Genomic DNA, 9,121 nt, shown 5'->3' with positions numbered 1-9,121 from the left:
CCCAGAAGGGGGCTTTCTGGATGGATCCTGGTCAGGACACATGTGGGAGTCTATCTCTCTGCTTCCCACTTCTCACTTAATTAGAAAAAAAAGATTAAAGATCATAACTGGAAAATAGTGGGAAAGGGATTAAAGTCTGGGTCTTTTCACCTCTAGAGCCTTAATAACTCTGCTATGTTGCAAATTTTTAAAAAAATAAAATTTCACTTTTGTGTTTTTCTACCACTAGCCTCATTGCACACTCCCCTTCCCCACAGAAAGTTGCAAATACAGTGAGGGAATTTTAAATAAAACACAGATCCAAACCAGAAGTCTTACAACATCCAAGGGGCAAAGAAAGCCTAAAAGAATCCAAATATTTCAATAGGGTTAGTGTTAACTTCAAAAAAGAAAAGTTAAGTAGTTATTATGTCTACTCAATACAAAAAAAGTAGTTTCTATGAGAAATGTATATCCTATAATGCCAAAGACTATTCAAAGCTTGAAAATGTAATAGAAAAATAAAAATGTCATTGAAAATAGAAAAGAACATAATTTATTTGGAACTAAGATTAAGTTATATAGTTTTTTGGCTTTTTGGCCTTTTGGCAAAGATGTAGTGTAGCAATTTGTTCTTACCAGTTTAATATCTGATATGTCCTCTATCTGAGGACAATAAATTAAATGTGCTTTTGGAGCAGGGAGATGGAGTAGGAGCTTGCTTCGTCCATTCACACACGAGCTGGTATTGCAGTGCTTCTGGAAATGGTGCACAAAAAAAGCAAAAAAAGTTTAAGTTATAATAAAAATATATCTAAAGAAATATCACATCACAACTAAGATATTGCAAAGAAATTGATTTATTTCTACAATAACTCTTTACCGAGTACTCACTATTAAGTTCTGGTGCTGAAGATACCACAGTGAACAAAACACAGCTAAAGCTCTTTCTCTTATGGAGCTTATATCCTAGAGAAGGAAGATAGATGACAAATAATTTAAATATATGTATAGTAAATGTTAGGTGATAATGAGTGATTTGGTAAAAAAAGTCATAATAAGGAAAACATATTCTTAGAGGGTGGGAATGAGGTTATATTTTAGATTGAGCATTCAGAAAAGACCTTATGGGTACTGTAACTTTTGAACAGAGAGCTGAAGGAAGTGAAGGAGCAAGCCATGTGGATAGTGAGGGAAGAACATTTTGACCAAAAGATCAGTAAGTGCAAAGTTTGTGACGAGGGAAGCATGTGTGGCCTTTTTCTGGAACAACAAGGGGAATTTACTCCTCTCAATGAGGGAGATGATTACAGGAAGTGAGATCAGATACCAGCAACAACATATCATGTAGGACCTTGAGGTCGTTGTAAGGCTTTTGAGAGGGTTTGAAGCAGAGGAATGTCGCGCTCTGATTTATGCTTTTACAATATCATTCTGGCCGTTCTATTGGAGATGGAATGAAGAGGGCAAGATAGGAAGCAGGAAGATCACCTAAAAGGCTATTGTAAAATTTCAGGGAGACAGTGGCCTGAGAGGGGCAGAAATGGTAGGAATGGCAATAAGCAGTGGAATTTCAGAAATGCTAGAGAACAGAACAGACAGATTGCTTATGGGATGTGAGAGCAAGAGAAGGGCAAAGGATTATTACAAAAAAATTTTTTTTTCTGAAGTTGTAAATGGGGAGAAAATCAGACAGACTCCCACATACGCTCAACCGGGATCCACTCGGCATACCCACCAGGGGGCGATGCTCCGCCCATCTGGGGCATTGCTCTGTTGGGACCAGAGCCATTCTAGTGCCTGAGGCAGAGGCCACAGAGTCATTCTCAGCGCCCGGGCCAACCTTGCTCCAATGGAGCCTCAGCTGCAGGAGGGGAAGAGAGAGACAGAGAGGAAAAAGAGGGGTAGGGGTGGAGAAGCAGATGGGTGCTTCTCCTGTGTGCCCTGACCAAGAATCGAACCCTGGACTCCTGCACGCCAGGCCGATGCTCTACCACTGAGCCAACTGGCCAGGGCCTGGATTATTACAAATTTTAAACTAGATGAACTGAAAGAACAGATTTTTGATTTATCAGGATGGGAAAGACTATGGGAAGGGTGGATTTGGGTGTTGGACATCCAAAGAAAAGACAGCTCTGCAAGCGAGGGATTCAAGGTAAAAACCAGGGATTGAGAAGTGGAAGAATTGTCAATATACACTTACCATGGGGTTCAGGAAGTGTATGAGTTTGCTAGGGATGAGTGTAAACAGAGAAGGAAGGAGGTCCAAGGGCTGAGTCTGGGGAATTTTCTAGAGGTCTAAGAGAGGAAGTATCCAGCAAAGAAAACTGATACCCAGCCATCAGTGAGGTAGGAAGAGAACCCAGAGGATGGGGCCCTAGAAACCAAGAGGAGAAAGCAGCTATGAAGGAAGTTGTCATCAATGGGGTCTGAGAATTGACCCTTTGACTTGCGATCACTGATGATCTTGACCAAAGCAACTGCAGAGGAGGTAGGAAACATAATCATGGCTGTAATGGTTTCCTGAGAGGTTGATAGGAGAGGAAGTAGAGACAGAAAGGATAGATAACTTCTTCAAGAAGTTTTCATGTAAAAGCAAGTGGCAACTAGAGGGGAAAGTGATGTCATTTTTTTTTTTTTATAATGGGAGATACAGCATATTTATGGGAGTGATCCAGTGATGAGGAAACATTTGATGATTTAGGAAAGGGGACATTTCCTAATGCAATATCCTTGAATAAGTGAAAGAGGATTTGACCTGATGCACAGATTCGGTTTAGCTAGGAGCTGAGGGTTGTCTGGGTGAGAGCATATATATAATTCATCTACAGTGATAGGAAGACAATCAGTGTACAGCTATGTGGAGATGAGGTGGTAAAATCATATGGAAATACTCACAGTGAAGCTTCTCACTGAGAGAAGAAGCAAGGTCATGAACTGATCGTGTAGAGAAGAAAAGAAGTTTAAGGTATGCGGATGAAGGTATGACTACCAGTGGGGAAATGAGGATGGTTGCCCAGAAGCACTAATGGCCTACTTGAGCATAGGTATCAAGAACTTTACACTGAGACTAGTTTACATATTTCTGTGCTCTTCTCCACTCACAGTCAGCTGCAGATGCAGAGTGGGTGGAGAGTTAGATAGAGTCACAGCTGGAGTTTACTCAGTGTGGTGGTTAATTTTATGTGTCAATTTTACTGGGCTAAGGGGATACACTGTGGCTGTGAGGTTGTTTCTAGAATAAACTAGCCGCATATGAATTGGTAAGCCCCAGCACAGGTAGGCATCATCCAATCTGTTGAGGATCTAGACAGAAAAAAAAAAAAAAAAAGCAGAGGAGCCTGACCTGTGGTGGTGCAGTGGATCAAGTGTCGACCTGGAATGCTAGAGTTGCTGGTTCAAAACCTCGGGCTTGTTGCCCAGTCAAGGAACATATGAGAAACAACTACTTCCCATGCCTTGCCACTCCCTTCTCTACTCTCTCTAAAAAAATAATAAGAAAATCTTAAAAAATAAAAATAAAAGAGGCAGAGGAAGGGTGAATTCACCCACTCTGTTTCAGCTGAGAGACCCATCTTCTGCTTTCAGACATCAATGCTTCTGGTTCTGGAGCTTTCAAATTCAAGTGGAGACTTATACCATCAGCCTCCTGATTCTTAGGCCTTTGGACTTGGGCTGAATTCCATTACCAGCTCTCATGGTTCTCCAGTGAGCACACAGCAGATCATGGGACTTGTTGGCCTCCAGGACTGAATGAGCCAATTCCTATAATGTCTCCTCTTATATATTTCTCTCTGTAGAGCTTATTGGTTCTGTTTCTCAAGAGAAGCCTAACTAATCCTCTAGAGAAGTGTAATGGAGAGATAAGGAAGTTGAGGTGCATAATAGGGAGTGATTATAATAATGGTTGATGGCAGCTAAGCTAGGTGAGGGAAGTGAAGCAATGCAGTCGTGATAAAAACGTGGTCTAGGGTATATCCCCAAGAGTGTGTGACTGAGGTAGAGTGGAGAATAAGATTGGACAGTGAAAGGTAAAGGATTAAAAAACTAGCGATTGGAAAAGTTATCAACATGGATATTGAAATTGCCAAGTAATATGTCAGAAACTATGTAAGAGAAAGCAATAATGGCCAGGTTCTAATTTCCTTCAAAGCATGTGAGGGATGATCCAGGGGTCTGTAGATGGCTGCAACAAAGGAATAGAAAGTAACAGTCTGAGGGTATAATTTTTTTTACTATTCTGAACAAACTACATTTTATTATGAAAACCAGAGAAGATATAAGGACTACATGCCTACATTTCACTGACAGTGTTCAAGCTTTGGAAGAACCTGTGTAAGGGAAGCAAAATTCCGATAAAAAAACTGTATTAATCAAATGTCAAATTTTCACTATCACTTTCCTAAAAAAGGTGTTTCCCTCAATATCTATTAATCACAAAGAAACGTGAGCTGTGAATGAACAATTCAGAAAATAAACATGTACAAATTAATGACATTATTATGACCAAGGTGTTTGGTATACAGTGAATTAGGAGTTTCGAATCATCAAGAAAATGCTTCTTAAACAACCCTTCAAACTTCAATAAACCTCTTCAGGTAGTAGATCTGTCCCAGTGTTACAGCAACTAGAATAAGTGCTTCAAGGAAGGACCAGACTCTTCTGTTTGTGCTGCCATTGGTAGCTATGAGTAATCTCTCCCAGACTTCCATGTATTCCTGATCAGGCTTCGCGGCTGTCCTCACCACAGCTAGTTCATTAATCAGATAGTACAGCTTGTTCTGGTGAGCTTCTGTTTCCATGTCTTATCCTTTTGGGGCCTCCCCAATATCAAGGGTGAACATCACTATCTTTGGTGTCATGATGGATATCCTATTGTTAAAATAAATCTTATCTTCTATTCACGTGAGCAGCAAATGTGTTTTTCCAACTGGACTCCTGGTCTGCTTTATAAATTATTATAAATTATTATAAGTTATTATCAGGTCCTATAATCTGCATATCAATGTCCAGGAAGCTGGCCTCAGCCACCTTGATGATAAGGCCTGTCTTGGTGCCCAAGGTGCCCCGCTTGAAGAAGCACTCTTTGGCAAGTGCTTTGATGCTGACAAAGTAGCCTGAGGCTGTGGCCAGAGGGTAGCCAGGAGCACCAGTAGCTCAGCAAGCATCATCATGGTGGGGTCAAAGCTAGGATGGATACTGTGGCCTCCAAGGTGCTGTCGCTGCCTCTACTACCTCCTCTGAAGATATAATTTTCAAGACAAGATCCTTTTAGGAGGAAAGTAAGACCAAAGTTACAGAAGTGGTGCCTGGGAGCAAGCAGTGCTCCTCTATTTGAATTCTGGTAAAGATCTAGAGTATCTAGACTCTAGTATAGTTAGTGCTCTATCTCTACTCCAGACTCAGGTACAGGGGCTATGGGAAAGAAAACAGCCACTATCTGAGAGGACTAAAGAGAAAAAGTTGTCCTCAGGAAAGAGCCAGTTTCTCTGAGAGTAACTAGGTGAAGGGATTATTTAGAGAAGAGATTGTGTTTATGGTGGTTCAGTTGATGGTGAACTGAGCTCCAGAAGACACAGTTGAAGGTTTTTGGAAGTTGGAGAAGGATGGGAAATAGAATTTAATTAAGGAATATACAGAGCTGTGTGGGGATATGGGTGATGAGAGATGATCTTGGGCATCAGGTAGAAATTGGAGATTAACATAAACAGGGATATTTGTAATGTTGGCATTGGTACTTGTGGTCTCAAAGCAGAGCATGATGGCGAGGATCTGAACATTGAAGTAGAAGGAAGGTAGAGAATGCAACAGTGTTGTGTGGGCTCTGGGCATACTTGGAAAATTCAGTAGCAAAACTTTTTCTTTTTTTAGTGCAAGAGAGATTGAACGAGAGAGAGAGATGGACAGAGAGGGACAGACAGACAGGAAGGGAGAGAGTTGAGAAGCATCAATTCTTTGTTGCAGCACCTTAGTTGTTCATTGACTGCTTTCACATATATGCCTTGTGTTGGGAGGGCTCCAGCTGAGTCAGTATTATATCTATGATCACACACTCAAGATAGCGACCCTGGACTCAAGCTGGTGAGCCCACACTCAAGCCAGTGACCTTGAGATTTTGAACCTGGGTCCTCAGTGTCTCGGCCAATGCTCTATCCACTGTGTCACCAACCTGGTCAGGCTCACTAGCAAAACTATTGAATCTTGTAGTTTCTTTGTTTGGAGAGTTGTTTTTTTGTGTGTGTATTTTCTGAAGCTGGAAATGGGGAGAGACAGTCAGACAGACTCCCGCATGTGCCCAACCGGGATCCACCTGGCATGCCCACCAGGGGGCGATGCTCTGCCCATCTGGGGTGTTGCTCTTTTGTGACCAGAGCCACATTAGCGCCTGGGGCAGAGGCCAAGAAGCCATCCCCAGCGCCCGGGCCATCTTTGCTCCAATGGAGCCTTGCTGCAGGAGGGGAAGAAAGAGACAGAGGGGAAGGAGAGGGGGAGGGGTGGAGAAGCAGATGGGCGCTTCTCCTGTGTGCCCTGGCCGGAAATCGAACCCGGGACTTCTGTACACCAGGCCGACGCTCTACCACTGAGCCAACCAGCCAGGGCCTGTTTGGAGAGTTTTAATTATGAATTCAATTGCTTTAGTAAATATGGGACTATTCAGACTTTTTATTTCTTCTTGTATCAATTTTGGTTAAGTTGTATTTTTAAGGGAATTTGTTTATTTTGTCTGATTAATAAATGAAGTTACTGATTATTATTTTATTATTGGCATAAATTAATATTAATTGTCTCTTATCTTTTTAGTATCTGTATATTTAATGGTGATATTTCCTTTTTCTTTCTTTTCATTGGTAATTTGTGTTTTTTCTTCACTTGATCAGTTTTGCTAACAGTTTATCAATTTGATCAATCTTTTCAAAGAACAACTTTTGTATTGGTTGATTATCCCTATTACATGTATGTTTTCTCTTTTAATTTTTGCTCTTATTTTATTATTTCAATTTTGTTTGAGTTTCATTTGCTATCCTTTATTTTTTATTTTAAAGTTATAGTACAGATTTTTCGACCTTTCTTCTTTTCTCATAAATGCATTTAGAGCTACACATTTCTCCCTAACGATTGAGTTACCTGCATTCCACAAATGTGGATATATCATGTTTTTATTTGTCTTCAGATCAAAGTATTTTCTAATGTCACTCATAATTCCTTGTTTAACTCATTGGTTAGTTAGAAGTTTGTTACTAAATTTCTGAACATTTGGAGATTTTCTAGGTATCTTCCCATTATTGAGTACTAATTTAATTTAATGAAGTCAGAGAACATATATGATGTAAATCTGTTGGTTATTTTGCATGATATATTTTCAGAAATTGATTGGGGATGTATCTTATAAGTGAAACCACAAGATCTAGTGATGAATTGATTGGTTGGTGGGAGGTGAGGCAAATGAGAAAGTCAACTTTATAAAAGTCATGTATTTTGGTTTTTATGGTACTTGGCACTTTCTATCATGTATTGCAATTACTTATGACACTGTGGGTGAGAGTCAGTGTTTCTAAAACTTGTATGGCCATAGAATTTTCAGAATACTTTGGAAAACTTTATTTATTTATTAAAAGATTTTATTTATTCATTTTAGAGAAGGGAACAGACACAGAGAGAGAGACAGGGAGAAAAGGTGGGGAGGAGCAGGAAGCATCAACTCCCACATGTACCTTAACCAGTCAAGCCCAGGTTTTGAACTGGCGACCTCTGTGTTCCAGGTCGATGCTTTATCCACTGCACCACCACAGGTCAGGCTACTTTGGAAAACTTTATATGAGACCTTCTCTTTTACATATAGGAAGAGTATACTATATTAATAGTAGTTCATATATTAAAGTTCATAGTTATAAAAGCTTTCCTTTAAAGCAATTTGCTTTTTTTTTTAGGGCAGTGTGTGTGTGTGTGTGTGTGTGTATGTGTATATACATACATTGAGTATCGTCTTTTACTTATATGTTGTACATATATAATACACACATATGGTCAGAAAAATATTTGAACTGCCAGTAAGTAGATTTTAATGTTTAGAATTTAGGTTTATATTTTAAATGTGCTTAGATCTATGAAAAAGCAAACATGAAGCAATAAAATATGAATTATAATTTCTATTCAATGTAATAATTTATATTTCTTTGTATCTACTAATATTTTTGTTATTTCAGTTGTAGGAAATTTACTTAGATAACCCTTAGGTTTTAAAGATTCAAGATCTTTAAATGGAATTTTCAGAACATATTTTAGGAAATGCCGGCCTTACATTTAAGGAGGCTAGCCTACATTTATAATAGGACAAAAGATACATGCCACCATTATGGAAACCTCCCTTTAAGGCAATTTATTGTTTCCTTCAGCTCTTTTCTTTATATTTGACCTAAATTAGTGTCCTAAACTCTTACATTTAAAAATTTTTATTTTTTATTTTTTATTTTTCTGAAGCTAGAAACGGGGAGAGACAGTCAGACAGACTCCCGCATGCGCCCGACCGGGATCCACCCGGCACGCCCACCAAGGGCGACGGCTCTGCCCACCAGGGGGCGATGCTCTGCCCCTCCCGGGTGTCGCTCTGCCGCAACCAGAGCCACTCTAGTGCCTGGGGCAGAGGCCAAGGAGCCATCCCCAGCACCCGGGCCATCTTTGCTCCAATGGAGCCTCGGCTGCGGGAGGAGAAGAGAGAGACAGAGAGGAAGGAGAGGGGGAGGGGCGGAGAAGCAGATGGGCGCTTCTCCTGTGTGCCCTGGCCGGGAATCGAACCCGGGACTTCTGCACGCCAGGCCAACGCTCTACCACTGAGCCAACTGGCCAGGGCAACTCTTGCATTTTAAATAAAAATTTAGGAAGTGGCTTCTTGCTGCCAAGTAACATTTTCTTTCTCACCCTGGAACATCATTATTAATGGAATACATGTGTATTTCTATTGCTGTAATTATGATGCTTGTTTTTGGAGAAAAGCCACTGATTTGGCAATAAAATTATATAGCAATAGCTATTTTTAAAGTAATAATGGACAAACCCTGTTTTTGTGTTTCATGATCAAAATGTCCCCGATTCCTTGAAGTAAGTTTCCTCTTACATTCTGATATGAAATATCCAATTTTTGGAT

General features: G+C 40.2%; 1 non-coding gene and 1 pseudogene across 1 annotated transcript; one reads left to right on the top strand and one right to left on the bottom strand.

Moving 5' to 3' along the window:
- The first annotated feature begins 568 nt into the window (after nucleotides 1–568).
- Nucleotides 569–758, top strand: LOC136336786 (U2 spliceosomal RNA). The gene has a single exon (XR_010731602.1). It is a non-coding gene; the product is annotated as a U2 spliceosomal RNA (small nuclear RNA).
- A 3,783-nt stretch (nucleotides 759–4,541) lies between these two features.
- On the bottom strand, nucleotides 4,542–5,153 carry LOC136335990 (transmembrane emp24 domain-containing protein 2 pseudogene; annotated as a pseudogene).
- Nucleotides 5,154–9,121: the final 3,968 nt, after the last annotated feature.

This window comes from Saccopteryx bilineata, chromosome 4 (genome assembly GCF_036850765.1).
Source record: "Saccopteryx bilineata isolate mSacBil1 chromosome 4, mSacBil1_pri_phased_curated, whole genome shotgun sequence".
In the NCBI taxonomy this organism is placed as follows: Eukaryota; Metazoa; Chordata; class Mammalia; order Chiroptera; family Emballonuridae; genus Saccopteryx; species Saccopteryx bilineata.
Note: the sequence above shows the minus strand (reverse complement) of the source record. Positions and strands in the feature narration are given on the sequence as shown.